The sequence below is a fragment of the Chiroxiphia lanceolata genome, chromosome 7 (genome assembly GCF_009829145.1).
Source record: "Chiroxiphia lanceolata isolate bChiLan1 chromosome 7, bChiLan1.pri, whole genome shotgun sequence".
Classification (NCBI taxonomy): domain Eukaryota; kingdom Metazoa; phylum Chordata; class Aves; order Passeriformes; family Pipridae; genus Chiroxiphia; species Chiroxiphia lanceolata.
The window spans coordinates 21,691,466-21,707,896 of record NC_045643.1 but is presented as its reverse complement, the minus strand read 5'-3'; the positions used below and the strand labels follow the sequence as shown (position 1 = coordinate 21,707,896).

The 16,431-nt window shown below is 65.7% G+C and overlaps 1 long non-coding RNA gene across 2 annotated transcripts; it reads left to right on the top strand.

Moving 5' to 3' along the window:
- Positions 1 to 14,114: 14,114 nt before the first annotated feature.
- LOC116789405 lies at positions 14,115 to 15,340 on the top strand. Of its 2 annotated transcripts, XR_004358018.1 has the most exons (3): positions 14,115 to 14,243; positions 14,402 to 14,530; positions 15,327 to 15,340. It is a non-coding gene; the product is annotated as an uncharacterized LOC116789405 (long non-coding RNA). The 2 variants fall into 2 exon arrangements; XR_004358019.1 differs by lacking the exon at positions 15,327 to 15,340 and having other exon boundaries at positions 14,402 to 14,531.
- Positions 15,341 to 16,431: the final 1,091 nt, after the last annotated feature.

Below are 16,431 nucleotides of genomic sequence, written 5' to 3'. Positions count from 1 at the left end.
TTGCGCTGGGCGACCTCCCTGTAAGCAGGGCTAGGTCTTTGCTTTGCTTTGCTGGCCTTTGGCCATGGCGCTCCTTTGGCTGCCCGGAGAGAGGGGCAACCCTGTAAGGAGGGTGAGAGCCCCCATCTCCGCACCCGAGGGGGGAAACGGAGCTCTCCCGACCCCCAGCCCGCCCTGTAAGCAGGGCAGGGCTTTTCCCGACCCCCCGCCCGCCCGGTAAGCAGGGCCGGGCTTTTCCCGGCCCCCCGCCCCCCCGGTAAGCAGGGCAGGGCTTTTCCCGACCCCCAGCCCGCCCTGTAAGCAGGGCAGGGCTTTTCCCGACCCCCAGCCCGCCCTGTAAGCAGGGCAGGGCTTTTCCCGACCCCCAGCCCGCCCTGTAAGCAGGGCAGGGCTTTTCCCCCTGGCACCTTTGTGCCTGCTTATGGCCCCTGGCCAGAGTGACCCCCTGTAGCTGGGGCGTGTCACGGCCTTGGTCCCTGGGCCGCTTGTGAAGCCCCTCAGTGTGCTGAGGCCCCTCTGGCCTCTGCAGAGCCCGGGGCAGGGCTGAGGCTCTGCTCTCTTGCCCAGAGGGAGGGATGGCTCCCCACGCGTTGGCTGCACAGAGCCTGCTCCCTCTTCTGGGACGTTTCCCCTTTGTGTTTTTGTCTTTGTCAGTGTGAGTGAGCAAGTGAGCTTGTGTTTTATCCCCCATAGCAAAAGTGAGGCTAGTGTAGCTTAGACTTCCCAGGAGGGAAAGAGGGGCTCTGTGCAGCAACCGGGGGGTGCCCTCTGAACCCACGGGTGGAGACAGGGCCCAGCCTTGCCCCTTCTTCCCCAGGACAGAGCGAAGCCCGTTAGTGGTGGTGCAGGCACCGTGACCCGCCTGTAGCCAGGGCCTGGGCGTGTGACTGCACTGCGGGGCTGCCTGTCCTGCTGGTGATGTGCCAGCGTGATCCCCCCCCCCGGCCTTAGGCCGTCAGGCCACTGTTGGGAGTGCCGGGCCTCGGGGGCGGCCCCGTAAGTGGGGCTTTGTGCGTCCCCCGTGCCCGGCGGGCGGTTGGAGGGACCTTCCTGTAACCAGGTGGGTGTCCCGTGGGGTCCCCACCCTTTCACAGGCGTGGGGCTGGGCGTGTGCCCTCCCTGTCCTCGGGGGAAGGCCGAGCTCCGTGGCTCCCTGGGTGTGGACCCGCCTGTAAGCAGGGTCCGGGTCTGGGAGCCTTTGCGCTCCCTCAGCTGGCAGCCTGTGCGGGGCGACCGCCCCGTTAGCGGGGAGCGGGTCAGGTGCCCCCGAAGCGGAGAGAAGGAGCCTCCGCGGGCCTTTGGGCCCAGGGCTGCCCTGTAAGTCGGGGCCAGTGCCCTGGAGTCCCGGGCACTTTGAACTCCAGGCAGCGGCTGGAGCCCCCTGTAAGCAGGGGTGCAGCCTCTTTGGCCACTGCTTTGCATGCCCAGCTGCCTTTGCCCAGAGGGCCCGGCTCCCAGCAGCGGATGGGACTGCGTCGCTCTGGTGAGACCAAGTGAAGTTTGGAGGCATTTGTGGAGCTGGGGGGGGCTCTGGGTGGGTAGTGACTTGGAGATCTCCCTCTGGGGCTGTAGGGACCGGGTTTCCTTCTTGGGGAGGAGCTGGTGTTTCTCAGGCTCAACTGTGTCCTCCTGCCTTGGCAGAAGCCATCGGAGAAGAAAGAAGAGACAGGAGTGGAACTTCGAGGCAAGAGCGAAGAAGAGGAGCTTCAGCGTCGAGCTCAAGAGTGGACCAGCGAGGCAAGAGCCAAGGAGAAGAGCGGCAGCGTCGAGGTCAAGAGGGGGCACGACAGAGACCCTCTGGGCAAAGGCACTTCCCTGGCACCCTCCGGGCAGGGATCAGTAAGAGTCCGGCGGGCACCTTCAGGCTCCCCCGGCTGGCTTTGCGCTGGGCGACCTCCCTGTAAGCAGGGCTAGGTCTTTGCTTTGCTTTGCTGGCCTTTGGCCATGGCGCTCCTTTGGCTGCCCGGAGAGAGGGGCAACCCTGTAAGGAGGGTGAGAGCCCCCATCTCCGCACCCGAGGGGGGAAACGGAGCTCTCCCGACCCCCAGCCCGCCCTGTAAGCAGGGCAGGGCTTTTCCCGACCCCCAGCCCGCCCTGTAAGCAGGGCAGGGCTTTTCCCGACCCCCAGCCCGCCCTGTAAGCAGGGCAGGGCTTTTCCCGACCCCCAGCCCGCCCTGTAAGCAGGGCAGGGCTTTTCCCGACCCCCAGCCCGCCCTGTAAGCAGGGCAGGGCTTTTCCCCCTGGCACCTTTGTGCCTGCTTATGGCCCCTGGCCAGAGTGACCCCCTGTAGCTGGGGCGTGTCACGGCCTTGGTCCCTGGGCCACTTGTGAAGCCCCTCAGTGTGCTGAGGCCCCTCTGGCCTCTGCAGAGCCCGGGGCAGGGCTGAGGCTCTGCTCTCTTGCCCAGAGGGAGGGATGGCTCCCCACGCGTTGGCTGCACAGAGCCTGCTCCCTCTTCTGGGACGTTTCCCCTTTGTGTTTTTGTCTTTGTCAGTGTGAGTGAGCAAGTGAGCTTGTGTTTTATCCCCCATAGCAAAAGTGAGGCTAGTGTAGCTTAGACTTCCCAGGAGGGAAAGAGGGGCTCTGTGCAGCAACCGGGGGGTGCCCTCTGAACCCACGGGTGGAGACAGGGCCCAGCCTTGCCCCTTCTTCCCCAGGACAGAGCGAAGCCCGTTAGTGGTGGTGCAGGCACCGTGACCCGCCTGTAGCCAGGGCCTGGGCGTGTGACTGCACTGCGGGGCTGCCTGTCCTGCTGGTGATGTGCCAGCGTGATCCCCCCCCCCGGCCTTAGGCCGTCAGGCCACTGTTGGGAGTGCCGGGCCTCGGGGGCGGCCCCGTAAGTGGGGCTTTGTGCGTCCCCCGTGCCCGGCGGGCGGTTGGAGGGACCTTCCTGTAACCAGGTGGGTGTCCCGTGGGGTCCCCACCCTTTCACAGGCGTGGGGCTGGGCGTGTGCCCTCCCTGTCCTCGGGGGAAGGCCGAGCTCCGTGGCTCCCTGGGTGTGGACCCGCCTGTAAGCAGGGTCCGGGTCTGGGAGCCTTTGCGCTCCCTCAGCTGGCAGCCTGTGCGGGGCGACCGCCCCGTTAGCGGGGAGCGGGTCAGGTGCCCCCGAAGCGGAGAGAAGGAGCCTCCGCGGGCCTTTGGGCCCAGGGCTGCCCTGTAAGTCGGGGCCAGTGCCCTGGAGTCCCGGGCACTTTGAACTCCAGGCAGCGGCTGGAGCCCCCTGTAAGCAGGGGTGCAGCCTCTTTGGCCACTGCTTTGCATGCCCAGCTGCCTTTGCCCAGAGGGCCCGGCTCCCAGCAGCGGATGGGACTGCGTCGCTCTGGTGAGACCAAGTGAAGTTTGGAGGCATTTGTGGAGCTGGGGGGGGCTCTGGGTGGGTAGTGGCTTGGAGATCTCCCTCTGGGGCTGTAGGGACCGGGTTTCCTTCTTGGGGAGGAGCTGGTGTTTCTCAGGCTCAACTGTGTCCTCCTGCCTTGGCAGAAGCCATCGGAGAAGAAAGAAGAGACAGGAGTGGAACTTCGAGGCAAGAGCGAAGAAGAGGAGCTTCAGCGTCGAGCTCAAGAGTGGACCAGCGAGGCAAGAGCCAAGGAGAAGAGCGGCAGCGTCGAGGTCAAGAGGGGGCACGACAGAGACCCTCTGGGCAAAGGCACTTCCCTGGCACCCTCCGGGCAGGGATCAGTAAGAGTCCGGCGGGCACCTTCAGGCTCCCCCGGCTGGCTTTGCGCTGGGCGACCTCCCTGTAAGCAGGGCTAGGTCTTTGCTTTGCTTTGCTGGCCTTTGGCCATGGCGCTCCTTTGGCTGCCCGGAGAGAGGGGCAACCCTGTAAGGAGGGTGAGAGCCCCCATCTCCGCACCCGAGGGGGGAAACGGAGCTCTCCCGACCCCCAGCCCGCCCTGTAAGCAGGGCAGGGCTTTTACCGACCCCCAGCCCGCCCTGTAAGCAGGGCCGGGCTTTTCCCGACCCCCAGCCCGCCCTGTAAGCAGGGCAGGGCTTTTCCCGACCCCCAGCCCGCCCTGTAAGCAGGGCAGGGCTTTTCCCGACCCCCAGCCCGCCCTGTAAGCAGGGCAGGGCTTTTCCCCCTGGCACCTTTGTGCCTGCTTATGGCCCCTGGCCAGAGTGACCCCCTGTAGCTGGGGCGTGTCACGGCCTTGGTCCCTGGGCCACTTGTGAAGCCCCTCAGTGTGCTGAGGCCCCTCTGGCCTCTGCAGAGCCCGGGGCAGGGCTGAGGCTCTGCTCTCTTGCCCAGAGGGAGGGATGGCTCCCCACGCGTTGGCTGCACAGAGCCTGCTCCCTCTTCTGGGACGTTTCCCCTTTGTGTTTTTGTCTTTGTCAGTGTGAGTGAGCAAGTGAGCTTGTGTTTTATCCCCCATAGCAAAAGTGAGGCTAGTGTAGCTTAGACTTCCCAGGAGGGAAAGAGGGGCTCTGTGCAGCAACCGGGGGGTGCCCTCTGAACCCACGGGTGGAGACAGGGCCCAGCCTTGCCCCTTCTTCCCCAGGACAGAGCGAAGCCCGTTAGTGGTGGTGCAGGCACCGTGACCCGCCTGTAGCCAGGGCCTGGGCGTGTGACTGCACTGCGGGGCTGCCTGTCCTGCTGGTGATGTGCCAGCGTGATCCCCCCCCCCCGGCCTTAGGCCGTCAGGCCACTGTTGGGAGTGCCGGGCCTCGGGGGCGGCCCCGTAAGTGGGGCTTTGTGCGTCCCCCGTGCCCGGCGGGCGGTTGGAGGGACCTTCCTGTAACCAGGTGGGTGTCCCGTGGGGTCCCCACCCTTTCACAGGCGTGGGGCTGGGCGTGTGCCCTCCCTGTCCTCGGGGGAAGGCCGAGCTCCGTGGCTCCCTGGGTGTGGACCCGCCTGTAAGCAGGGTCCGGGTCTGGGAGCCTTTGCGCTCCCTCAGCTGGCAGCCTGTGCGGGGCGACCGCCCCGTTAGCGGGGAGCGGGTCAGGTGCCCCCGAAGCGGAGAGAAGGAGCCTCCGCGGGCCTTTGGGCCCAGGGCTGCCCTGTAAGTCGGGGCCAGTGCCCTGGAGTCCCGGGCACTTTGAACTCCAGGCAGCGGCTGGAGCCCCCTGTAAGCAGGGGTGCAGCCTCTTTGGCCACTGCTTTGCATGCCCAGCTGCCTTTGCCCAGAGGGCCCGGCTCCCAGCAGCGGATGGGACTGCGTCGCTCTGGTGAGACCAAGTGAAGTTTGGAGGCATTTGTGGAGCTGGGGGGGGCTCTGGGTGGGTAGTGGCTTGGAGATCTCCCTCTGGGGCTGTAGGGACCGGGTTTCCTTCTTGGGGAGGAGCTGGTGTTTCTCAGGCTCAACTGTGTCCTCCTGCCTTGGCAGAAGCCATCGGAGAAGAAAGAAGAGACAGGAGTGGAACTTCGAGGCAAGAGCGAAGAAGAGGAGCTTCAGCGTCGAGCTCAAGAGTGGACCAGCGAGGCAAGAGCCAAGGAGAAGAGCGGCAGCGTCGAGGTCAAGAGGGGGCACGACAGAGACCCTCTGGGCAAAGGCACTTCCCTGGCACCCTCCGGGCAGGGATCAGTAAGAGTCCGGCGGGCACCTTCAGGCTCCCCCGGCTGGCTTTGCGCTGGGCGACCTCCCTGTAAGCAGGGCTAGGTCTTTGCTTTGCTTTGCTGGCCTTTGGCCATGGCGCTCCTTTGGCTGCCCGGAGAGAGGGGCAACCCTGTAAGGAGGGTGAGAGCCCCCATCTCCGCACCCGAGGGGGGAAACGGAGCTCTCCCGACCCCCAGCCCGCCCTGTAAGCAGGGCAGGGCTTTTCCCGACCCCCAGCCCGCCCTGTAAGCAGGGCAGGGCTTTTCCCGACCCCCAGCCCGCCCTGTAAGCAGGGCAGGGCTTTTCCCGACCCCCAGCCCGCCCTGTAAGCAGGGCAGGGCTTTTCCCGACCCCCAGCCCGCCCTGTAAGCAGGGCAGGGCTTTTCCCGACCCCCAGCCCGCCCTGTAAGCAGGGCAGGGCTTTTCCCCCTGGCACCTTTGTGCCTGCTTATGGCCCCTGGCCAGAGTGACCCCCTGTAGCTGGGGCGTGTCACGGCCTTGGTCCCTGGGCCACTTGTGAAGCCCCTCAGTGTGCTGAGGCCCCTCTGGCCTCTGCAGAGCCCGGGGCAGGGCTGAGGCTCTGCTCTCTTGCCCAGAGGGAGGGATGGCTCCCCACGCGTTGGCTGCACAGAGCCTGCTCCCTCTTCTGGGACGTTTCCCCTTTGTGTTTTTGTCTTTGTCAGTGTGAGTGAGCAAGTGAGCTTGTGTTTTATCCCCCATAGCAAAAGTGAGGCTAGTGTAGCTTAGACTTCCCAGGAGGGAAAGAGGGGCTCTGTGCAGCAACCGGGGGGTGCCCTCTGAACCCACGGGTGGAGACAGGGCCCAGCCTTGCCCCTTCTTCCCCAGGACAGAGCGAAGCCCGTTAGTGGTGGTGCAGGCACCGTGACCCGCCTGTAGCCAGGGCCTGGGCGTGTGACTGCACTGCGGGGCTGCCTGTCCTGCTGGTGATGTGCCAGCGTGATCCCCCCCCCCGGCCTTAGGCCGTCAGGCCACTGTTGGGAGTGCCGGGCCTCGGGGGCGGCCCCGTAAGTGGGGCTTTGTGCGTCCCCCGTGCCCGGCGGGCGGTTGGAGGGACCTTCCTGTAACCAGGTGGGTGTCCCGTGGGGTCCCCACCCTTTCACAGGCGTGGGGCTGGGCGTGTGCCCTCCCTGTCCTCGGGGGAAGGCCGAGCTCCGTGGCTCCCTGGGTGTGGACCCGCCTGTAAGCAGGGTCCGGGTCTGGGAGCCTTTGCGCTCCCTCAGCTGGCAGCCTGTGCGGGGCGACCGCCCCGTTAGCGGGGAGCGGGTCAGGTGCCCCCGAAGCGGAGAGAAGGAGCCTCCGCGGGCCTTTGGGCCCAGGGCTGCCCTGTAAGTCGGGGCCAGTGCCCTGGAGTCCCGGGCACTTTGAACTCCAGGCAGCGGCTGGAGCCCCCTGTAAGCAGGGGTGCAGCCTCTTTGGCCACTGCTTTGCATGCCCAGCTGCCTTTGCCCAGAGGGCCCGGCTCCCAGCAGCGGATGGGACTGCGTCGCTCTGGTGAGACCAAGTGAAGTTTGGAGGCATTTGTGGAGCTGGGGGGGGCTCTGGGTGGGTAGTGGCTTGGAGATCTCCCTCTGGGGCTGTAGGGACCGGGTTTCCTTCTTGGGGAGGAGCTGGTGTTTCTCAGGCTCAACTGTGTCCTCCTGCCTTGGCAGAAGCCATCGGAGAAGAAAGAAGAGACAGGAGTGGAACTTCGAGGCAAGAGCGAAGAAGAGGAGCTTCAGCGTCGAGCTCAAGAGTGGACCAGCGAGGCAAGAGCCAAGGAGAAGAGCGGCAGCGTCGAGGTCAAGAGGGGGCACGACAGAGACCCTCTGGGCAAAGGCACTTCCCTGGCACCCTCCGGGCAGGGATCAGTAAGAGTCCGGCGGGCACCTTCAGGCTCCCCCGGCTGGCTTTGCGCTGGGCGACCTCCCTGTAAGCAGGGCTAGGTCTTTGCTTTGCTTTGCTGGCCTTTGGCCATGGCGCTCCTTTGGCTGCCCGGAGAGAGGGGCAACCCTGTAAGGAGGGTGAGAGCCCCCATCTCCGCACCCGAGGGGGGAAACGGAGCTCTCCCGACCCCCAGCCCGCCCTGTAAGCAGGGCAGGGCTTTTCCCGACCCCCAGCCCGCCCTGTAAGCAGGGCAGGGCTTTTCCCGACCCCCAGCCCGCCCTGTAAGCAGGGCAGGGCTTTTCCCGACCCCCAGCCCGCCCTGTAAGCAGGGCAGGGCTTTTCCCGACCCCCAGCCCGCCCTGTAAGCAGGGCAGGGCTTTTCCCCCTGGCACCTTTGTGCCTGCTTATGGCCCCTGGCCAGAGTGACCCCCTGTAGCTGGGGCGTGTCACGGCCTTGGTCCCTGGGCCACTTGTGAAGCCCCTCAGTGTGCTGAGGCCCCTCTGGCCTCTGCAGAGCCCGGGGCAGGGCTGAGGCTCTGCTCTCTTGCCCAGAGGGAGGGATGGCTCCCCACGCGTTGGCTGCACAGAGCCTGCTCCCTCTTCTGGGACGTTTCCCCTTTGTGTTTTTGTCTTTGTCAGTGTGAGTGAGCAAGTGAGCTTGTGTTTTATCCCCCATAGCAAAAGTGAGGCTAGTGTAGCTTAGACTTCCCAGGAGGGAAAGAGGGGCTCTGTGCAGCAACCGGGGGGTGCCCTCTGAACCCACGGGTGGAGACAGGGCCCAGCCTTGCCCCTTCTTCCCCAGGACAGAGCGAAGCCCGTTAGTGGTGGTGCAGGCACCGTGACCCGCCTGTAGCCAGGGCCTGGGCGTGTGACTGCACTGCGGGGCTGCCTGTCCTGCTGGTGATGTGCCAGCGTGATCCCCCCCCCCCGGCCTTAGGCCGTCAGGCCACTGTTGGGAGTGCCGGGCCTCGGGGGCGGCCCCGTAAGTGGGGCTTTGTGCGTCCCCCGTGCCCGGCGGGCGGTTGGAGGGACCTTCCTGTAACCAGGTGGGTGTCCCGTGGGGTCCCCACCCTTTCACAGGCGTGGGGCTGGGCGTGTGCCCTCCCTGTCCTCGGGGGAAGGCCGAGCTCCGTGGCTCCCTGGGTGTGGACCCGCCTGTAAGCAGGGTCCGGGTCTGGGAGCCTTTGCGCTCCCTCAGCTGGCAGCCTGTGCGGGGCGACCGCCCCGTTAGCGGGGAGCGGGTCAGGTGCCCCCGAAGCGGAGAGAAGGAGCCTCCGCGGGCCTTTGGGCCCAGGGCTGCCCTGTAAGTCGGGGCCAGTGCCCTGGAGTCCCGGGCACTTTGAACTCCAGGCAGCGGCTGGAGCCCCCTGTAAGCAGGGGTGCAGCCTCTTTGGCCACTGCTTTGCATGCCCAGCTGCCTTTGCCCAGAGGGCCCGGCTCCCAGCAGCGGATGGGACTGCGTCGCTCTGGTGAGACCAAGTGAAGTTTGGAGGCATTTGTGGAGCTGGGGGGGGCTCTGGGTGGGTAGTGGCTTGGAGATCTCCCTCTGGGGCTGTAGGGACCGGGTTTCCTTCTTGGGGAGGAGCTGGTGTTTCTCAGGCTCAACTGTGTCCTCCTGCCTTGGCAGAAGCCATCGGAGAAGAAAGAAGAGACAGGAGTGGAACTTCGAGGCAAGAGCGAAGAAGAGGAGCTTCAGCGTCGAGCTCAAGAGTGGACCAGCGAGGCAAGAGCCAAGGAGAAGAGCGGCAGCGTCGAGGTCAAGAGGGGGCACGACAGAGACCCTCTGGGCAAAGGCACTTCCCTGGCACCCTCCGGGCAGGGATCAGTAAGAGTCCGGCGGGCACCTTCAGGCTCCCCCGGCTGGCTTTGCGCTGGGCGACCTCCCTGTAAGCAGGGCTAGGTCTTTGCTTTGCTTTGCTGGCCTTTGGCCATGGCGCTCCTTTGGCTGCCCGGAGAGAGGGGCAACCCTGTAAGGAGGGTGAGAGCCCCCATCTCCGCACCCGAGGGGGGAAACGGAGCTCTCCCGACCCCCAGCCCACCCTGTAAGCAGGGCAGGGCTTTTCCCGACCCCCAGCCCGCCCTGTAAGCAGGGCAGGGCTTTTCCCGACCCCCAGCCCGCCCTGTAAGCAGGGCAGGGCTTTTCCCCCTGGCACCTTTGTGCCTGCTTATGGCCCCTGGCCAGAGTGACCCCCTGTAGCTGGGGCGTGTCACGGCCTTGGTCCCTGGGCCACTTGTGAAGCCCCTCAGTGTGCTGAGGCCCCTCTGGCCTCTGCAGAGCCCGGGGCAGGGCTGAGGCTCTGCTCTCTTGCCCAGAGGGAGGGATGGCTCCCCACGCGTTGGCTGCACAGAGCCTGCTCCCTCTTCTGGGACGTTTCCCCTTTGTGTTTTTGTCTTTGTCAGTGTGAGTGAGCAAGTGAGCTTGTGTTTTATCCCCCATAGCAAAAGTGAGGCTAGTGTAGCTTAGACTTCCCAGGAGGGAAAGAGGGGCTCTGTGCAGCAACCGGGGGGTGCCCTCTGAACCCACGGGTGGAGACAGGGCCCAGCCTTGCCCCTTCTTCCCCAGGACAGAGCGAAGCCCGTTAGTGGTGGTGCAGGCACCGTGACCCGCCTGTAGCCAGGGCCTGGGCGTGTGACTGCACTGCGGGGCTGCCTGTCCTGCTGGTGATGTGCCAGCGTGATCCCCCCCCCCGGCCTTAGGCCGTCAGGCCACTGTTGGGAGTGCCGGGCCTCGGGGGCGGCCCCGTAAGTGGGGCTTTGTGCGTCCCCCGTGCCCGGCGGGCGGTTGGAGGGACCTTCCTGTAACCAGGTGGGTGTCCCGTGGGGTCCCCACCCTTTCACAGGCGTGGGGCTGGGCGTGTGCCCTCCCTGTCCTCGGGGGAAGGCCGAGCTCCGTGGCTCCCTGGGTGTGGACCCGCCTGTAAGCAGGGTCCGGGTCTGGGAGCCTTTGCGCTCCCTCAGCTGGCAGCCTGTGCGGGGCGACCGCCCCGTTAGCGGGGAGCGGGTCAGGTGCCCCCGAAGCGGAGAGAAGGAGCCTCCGCGGGCCTTTGGGCCCAGGGCTGCCCTGTAAGTCGGGGCCAGTGCCCTGGAGTCCCGGGCACTTTGAACTCCAGGCAGTGGCTGGAGCCCCCTGTAAGCAGGGGTGCAGCCTCTTTGGCCACTGCTTTGCATGCCCAGCTGCCTTTGCCCAGAGGGCCCGGCTCCCAGCAGCGGATGGGACTGCGTCGCTCTGGTGAGACCAAGTGAAGTTTGGAGGCATTTGTGGAGCTGGGGGGGGCTCTGGGTGGGTAGTGGCTTGGAGATCTCCCTCTGGGGCTGTAGGGACCGGGTTTCCTTCTTGGGGAGGAGCTGGTGTTTCTCAGGCTCAACTGTGTCCTCCTGCCTTGGCAGAAGCCATCGGAGAAGAAAGAAGAGACAGGAGTGGAACTTCGAGGCAAGAGCGAAGAAGAGGAGCTTCAGCGTCGAGCTCAAGAGTGGACCAGCGAGGCAAGAGCCAAGGAGAAGAGCGGCAGCGTCGAGGTCAAGAGGGGGCACGACAGAGACCCTCTGGGCAAAGGCACTTCCCTGGCACCCTCCGGGCAGGGATCAGTAAGAGTCCGGCGGGCACTTCAGGCTCCCCCGGCTGGCTTTGCGCTGGGCGACCTCCCTGTAAGCAGGGCTAGGTCTTTGCTTTGCTTTGCTGGCCTTTGGCCATGGCGCTCCTTTGGCTGCCCGGAGAGAGGGGCAACCCTGTAAGGAGGGTGAGAGCCCCCATCTCCGCACCCGAGGGGGGAAACGGAGCTCTCCCGACCCCAGCCCGCCCTGTAAGCAGGGCAGGGCTTTTCCCGACCCCCAGCCCGCCCTGTAAGCAGGGCAGGGCTTTTCCCGACCCCCAGCCCGCCCTGTAAGCAGGGCAGGGCTTTTCCCGACCCCCAGCCCGCCCTGTAAGCAGGGCAGGGCTTTTCCCGACCCCCAGCCCGCCCTGTAAGCAGGGCAGGGCTTTTCCCCCTGGCACCTTTGTGCCTGCTTATGGCCCCTGGCCAGAGTGACCCCCTGTAGCTGGGGCGTGTCACGGCCTTGGTCCCTGGGCCACTTGTGAAGCCCCTCAGTGTGCTGAGGCCCCTCTGGCCTCTGCAGAGCCCGGGGCAGGGCTGAGGCTCTGCTCTCTTGCCCAGAGGGAGGGATGGCTCCCCACGCGTTGGCTGCACAGAGCCTGCTCCCTCTTCTGGGACGTTTCCCCTTTGTGTTTTTGTCTTTGTCAGTGTGAGTGAGCAAGTGAGCTTGTGTTTTATCCCCCATAGCAAAAGTGAGGCTAGTGTAGCTTAGACTTCCCAGGAGGGAAAGAGGGGCTCTGTGCAGCAACCGGGGGGTGCCCTCTGAACCCACGGGTGGAGACAGGGCCCAGCCTTGCCCCTTCTTCCCCAGGACAGAGCGAAGCCCGTTAGTGGTGGTGCAGGCACCGTGACCCGCCTGTAGCCAGGGCCTGGGCGTGTGACTGCACTGCGGGGCTGCCTGTCCTGCTGGTGATGTGCCAGCGTGATCCCCCCCCCCGGCCTTAGGCCGTCAGGCCACTGTTGGGAGTGCCGGGCCTCGGGGGCGGCCCCGTAAGTGGGGCTTTGTGCGTCCCCCGTGCCCGGCGGGCGGTTGGAGGGACCTTCCTGTAACCAGGTGGGTGTCCCGTGGGGTCCCCACCCTTTCACAGGCGTGGGGCTGGGCGTGTGCCCTCCCTGTCCTCGGGGGAAGGCCGAGCTCCGTGGCTCCCTGGGTGTGGACCCGCCTGTAAGCAGGGTCCGGGTCTGGGAGCCTTTGCGCTCCCTCAGCTGGCAGCCTGTGCGGGGCGACCGCCCCGTTAGCGGGGAGCGGGTCAGGTGCCCCCGAAGCGGAGAGAAGGAGCCTCCGCGGGCCTTTGGGCCCAGGGCTGCCCTGTAAGTCGGGGCCAGTGCCCTGGAGTCCCGGGCACTTTGAACTCCAGGCAGCGGCTGGAGCCCCCTGTAAGCAGGGGTGCAGCCTCTTTGGCCACTGCTTTGCATGCCCAGCTGCCTTTGCCCAGAGGGCCCGGCTCCCAGCAGCGGATGGGACTGCGTCGCTCTGGTGAGACCAAGTGAAGTTTGGAGGCATTTGTGGAGCTGGGGGGGGCTCTGGGTGGGTAGTGGCTTGGAGATCTCCCTCTGGGGCTGTAGGGACCGGGTTTCCTTCTTGGGGAGGAGCTGGTGTTTCTCAGGCTCAACTGTGTCCTCCTGCCTTGGCAGAAGCCATCGGAGAAGAAAGAAGAGACAGGAGTGGAACTTCGAGGCAAGAGCGAAGAAGAGGAGCTTCAGCGTCGAGCTCAAGAGTGGACCAGCGAGGCAAGAGCCAAGGAGAAGAGCGGCAGCGTCGAGGTCAAGAGGGGGCACGACAGAGACCCTCTGGGCAAAGGCACTTCCCTGGCACCCTCCGGGCAGGGATCAGTAAGAGTCCGGCGGGCACCTTCAGGCTCCCCCGGCTGGCTTTGCGCTGGGCGACCTCCCTGTAAGCAGGGCTAGGTCTTTGCTTTGCTTTGCTGGCCTTTGGCCATGGCGCTCCTTTGGCTGCCCGGAGAGAGGGGCAACCCTGTAAGGAGGGTGAGAGCCCCCATCTCCGCACCCGAGGGGGGAAACGGAGCTCTCCCGACCCCCAGCCCACCCTGTAAGCAGGGCAGGGCTTTTCCCGACCCCCAGCCCGCCCTGTAAGCAGGGCAGGGCTTTTCCCGACCCCCAGCCCGCCCTGTAAGCAGGGCAGGGCTTTTCCCCCTGGCACCTTTGTGCCTGCTTATGGCCCCTGGCCAGAGTGACCCCCTGTAGCTGGGGCGTGTCACGGCCTTGGTCCCTGGGCCACTTGTGAAGCCCCTCAGTGTGCTGAGGCCCCTCTGGCCTCTGCAGAGCCCGGGGCAGGGCTGAGGCTCTGCTCTCTTGCCCAGAGGGAGGGATGGCTCCCCACGCGTTGGCTGCACAGAGCCTGCTCCCTCTTCTGGGACGTTTCCCCTTTGTGTTTTTGTCTTTGTCAGTGTGAGTGAGCAAGTGAGCTTGTGTTTTATCCCCCATAGCAAAAGTGAGGCTAGTGTAGCTTAGACTTCCCAGGAGGGAAAGAGGGGCTCTGTGCAGCAACCGGGGGGTGCCCTCTGAACCCACGGGTGGAGACAGGGCCCAGCCTTGCCCCTTCTTCCCCAGGACAGAGCGAAGCCCGTTAGTGGTGGTGCAGGCACCGTGACCCGCCTGTAGCCAGGGCCTGGGCGTGTGACTGCACTGCGGGGCTGCCTGTCCTGCTGGTGATGTGCCAGCGTGATCCCCCCCCCCGGCCTTAGGCCGTCAGGCCACTGTTGGGAGTGCCGGGCCTCGGGGGCGGCCCCGTAAGTGGGGCTTTGTGCGTCCCCCGTGCCCGGCGGGCGGTTGGAGGGACCTTCCTGTAACCAGGTGGGTGTCCCGTGGGGTCCCCACCCTTTCACAGGCGTGGGGCTGGGCGTGTGCCCTCCCTGTCCTCGGGGGAAGGCCGAGCTCCGTGGCTCCCTGGGTGTGGACCCGCCTGTAAGCAGGGTCCGGGTCTGGGAGCCTTTGCGCTCCCTCAGCTGGCAGCCTGTGCGGGGCGACCGCCCCGTTAGCGGGGAGCGGGTCAGGTGCCCCCGAAGCGGAGAGAAGGAGCCTCCGCGGGCCTTTGGGCCCAGGGCTGCCCTGTAAGTCGGGGCCAGTGCCCTGGAGTCCCGGGCACTTTGAACTCCAGGCAGTGGCTGGAGCCCCCTGTAAGCAGGGGTGCAGCCTCTTTGGCCACTGCTTTGCATGCCCAGCTGCCTTTGCCCAGAGGGCCCGGCTCCCAGCAGCGGATGGGACTGCGTCGCTCTGGTGAGACCAAGTGAAGTTTGGAGGCATTTGTGGAGCTGGGGGGGGCTCTGGGTGGGTAGTGGCTTGGAGATCTCCCTCTGGGGCTGTAGGGACCGGGTTTCCTTCTTGGGGAGGAGCTGGTGTTTCTCAGGCTCAACTGTGTCCTCCTGCCTTGGCAGAAGCCATCGGAGAAGAAAGAAGAGACAGGAGTGGAACTTCGAGGCAAGAGCGAAGAAGAGGAGCTTCAGCGTCGAGCTCAAGAGTGGACCAGCGAGGCAAGAGCCAAGGAGAAGAGCGGCAGCGTCGAGGTCAAGAGGGGCACGACAGAGACCCTCTGGGCAAAGGCACTTCCCTGGCACCCTCCGGGCAGGGATCAGTAAGAGTCCGGCGGGCACTTTCAGGCTCCCCCGGCTGGCTTTGCGCTGGGCGACCTCCCTGTAAGCAGGGCTAGGTCTTTGCTTTGCTTTGCTGGCCTTTGGCCATGGCGCTCCTTTGGCTGCCCGGAGAGAGGGGCAACCCTGTAAGGAGGGTGAGAGCCCCCATCTCCGCACCCGAGGGGGGAAACGGAGCTCTCCCGACCCCCAGCCCGCCCTGTAAGCAGGGCAGGGCTTTTCCCGACCCCCAGCCCGCCCTGTAAGCAGGGCAGGGCTTTTCCCGACCCCCAGCCCGCCCTGTAAGCAGGGCAGGGCTTTTCCCGACCCCCAGCCCGCCCTGTAAGCAGGGCAGGGCTTTTCCCGACCCCCAGCCCGCCCTGTAAGCAGGGCAGGGCTTTTCCCCCTGGCACCTTTGTGCCTGCTTATGGCCCCTGGCCAGAGTGACCCCCTGTAGCTGGGGCGTGTCACGGCCTTGGTCCCTGGGCCACTTGTGAAGCCCCTCAGTGTGCTGAGGCCCCTCTGGCCTCTGCAGAGCCCGGGGCAGGGCTGAGGCTCTGCTCTCTTGCCCAGAGGGAGGGATGGCTCCCCACGCGTTGGCTGCACAGAGCCTGCTCCCTCTTCTGGGACGTTTCCCCTTTGTGTTTTTGTCTTTGTCAGTGTGAGTGAGCAAGTGAGCTTGTGTTTTATCCCCCATAGCAAAAGTGAGGCTAGTGTAGCTTAGACTTCCCAGGAGGGAAAGAGGGGCTCTGTGCAGCAACCGGGGGGTGCCCTCTGAACCCACGGGTGGAGACAGGGCCCAGCCTTGCCCCTTCTTCCCCAGGACAGAGCGAAGCCCGTTAGTGGTGGTGCAGGCACCGTGACCCGCCTGTAGCCAGGGCCTGGGCGTGTGACTGCACTGCGGGGCTGCCTGTCCTGCTGGTGATGTGCCAGCGTGATCCCCCCCCCCGGCCTTAGGCCGTCAGGCCACTGTTGGGAGTGCCGGGCCTCGGGGGCGGCCCCGTAAGTGGGGCTTTGTGCGTCCCCCGTGCCCGGCGGGCGGTTGGAGGGACCTTCCTGTAACCAGGTGGGTGTCCCGTGGGGTCCCCACCCTTTCACAGGCGTGGGGCTGGGCGTGTGCCCTCCCTGTCCTCGGGGGAAGGCCGAGCTCCGTGGCTCCCTGGGTGTGGACCCGCCTGTAAGCAGGGTCCGGGTCTGGGAGCCTTTGCGCTCCCTCAGCTGGCAGCCTGTGCGGGGCGACCGCCCCGTTAGCGGGGAGCGGGTCAGGTGCCCCCGAAGCGGAGAGAAGGAGCCTCCGCGGGCCTTTGGGCCCAGGGCTGCCCTGTAAGTCGGGGCCAGTGCCCTGGAGTCCCGGGCACTTTGAACTCCAGGCAGTGGCTGGAGCCCCCTGTAAGCAGGGGTGCAGCCTCTTTGGCCACTGCTTTGCATGCCCAGCTGCCTTTGCCCAGAGGGCCCGGCTCCCAGCAGCGGATGGGACTGCGTCGCTCTGGTGAGACCAAGTGAAGTTTGGAGGCATTTGTGGAGCTGGGGGGGGCTCTGGGTGGGTAGTGGCTTGGAGATCTCCCTCTGGGGCTGTAGGGACCGGGTTTCCTTCTTGGGGAGGAGCTGGTGTTTCTCAGGCTCAACTGTGTCCTCCTGCCTTGGCAGAAGCCATCGGAGAAGAAAGAAGAGACAGGAGTGGAACTTCGAGGCAAGAGCGAAGAAGAGGAGCTTCAGCGTCGAGCTCAAGAGTGGACCAGCGAGGCAAGAGCCAAGGAGAAGAGCGGCAGCGTCGAGGTCAAGAGGGGGCACGACAGAGACCCTCTGGGCAAAGGCACTTCCCTGGCACCCTCCGGGCA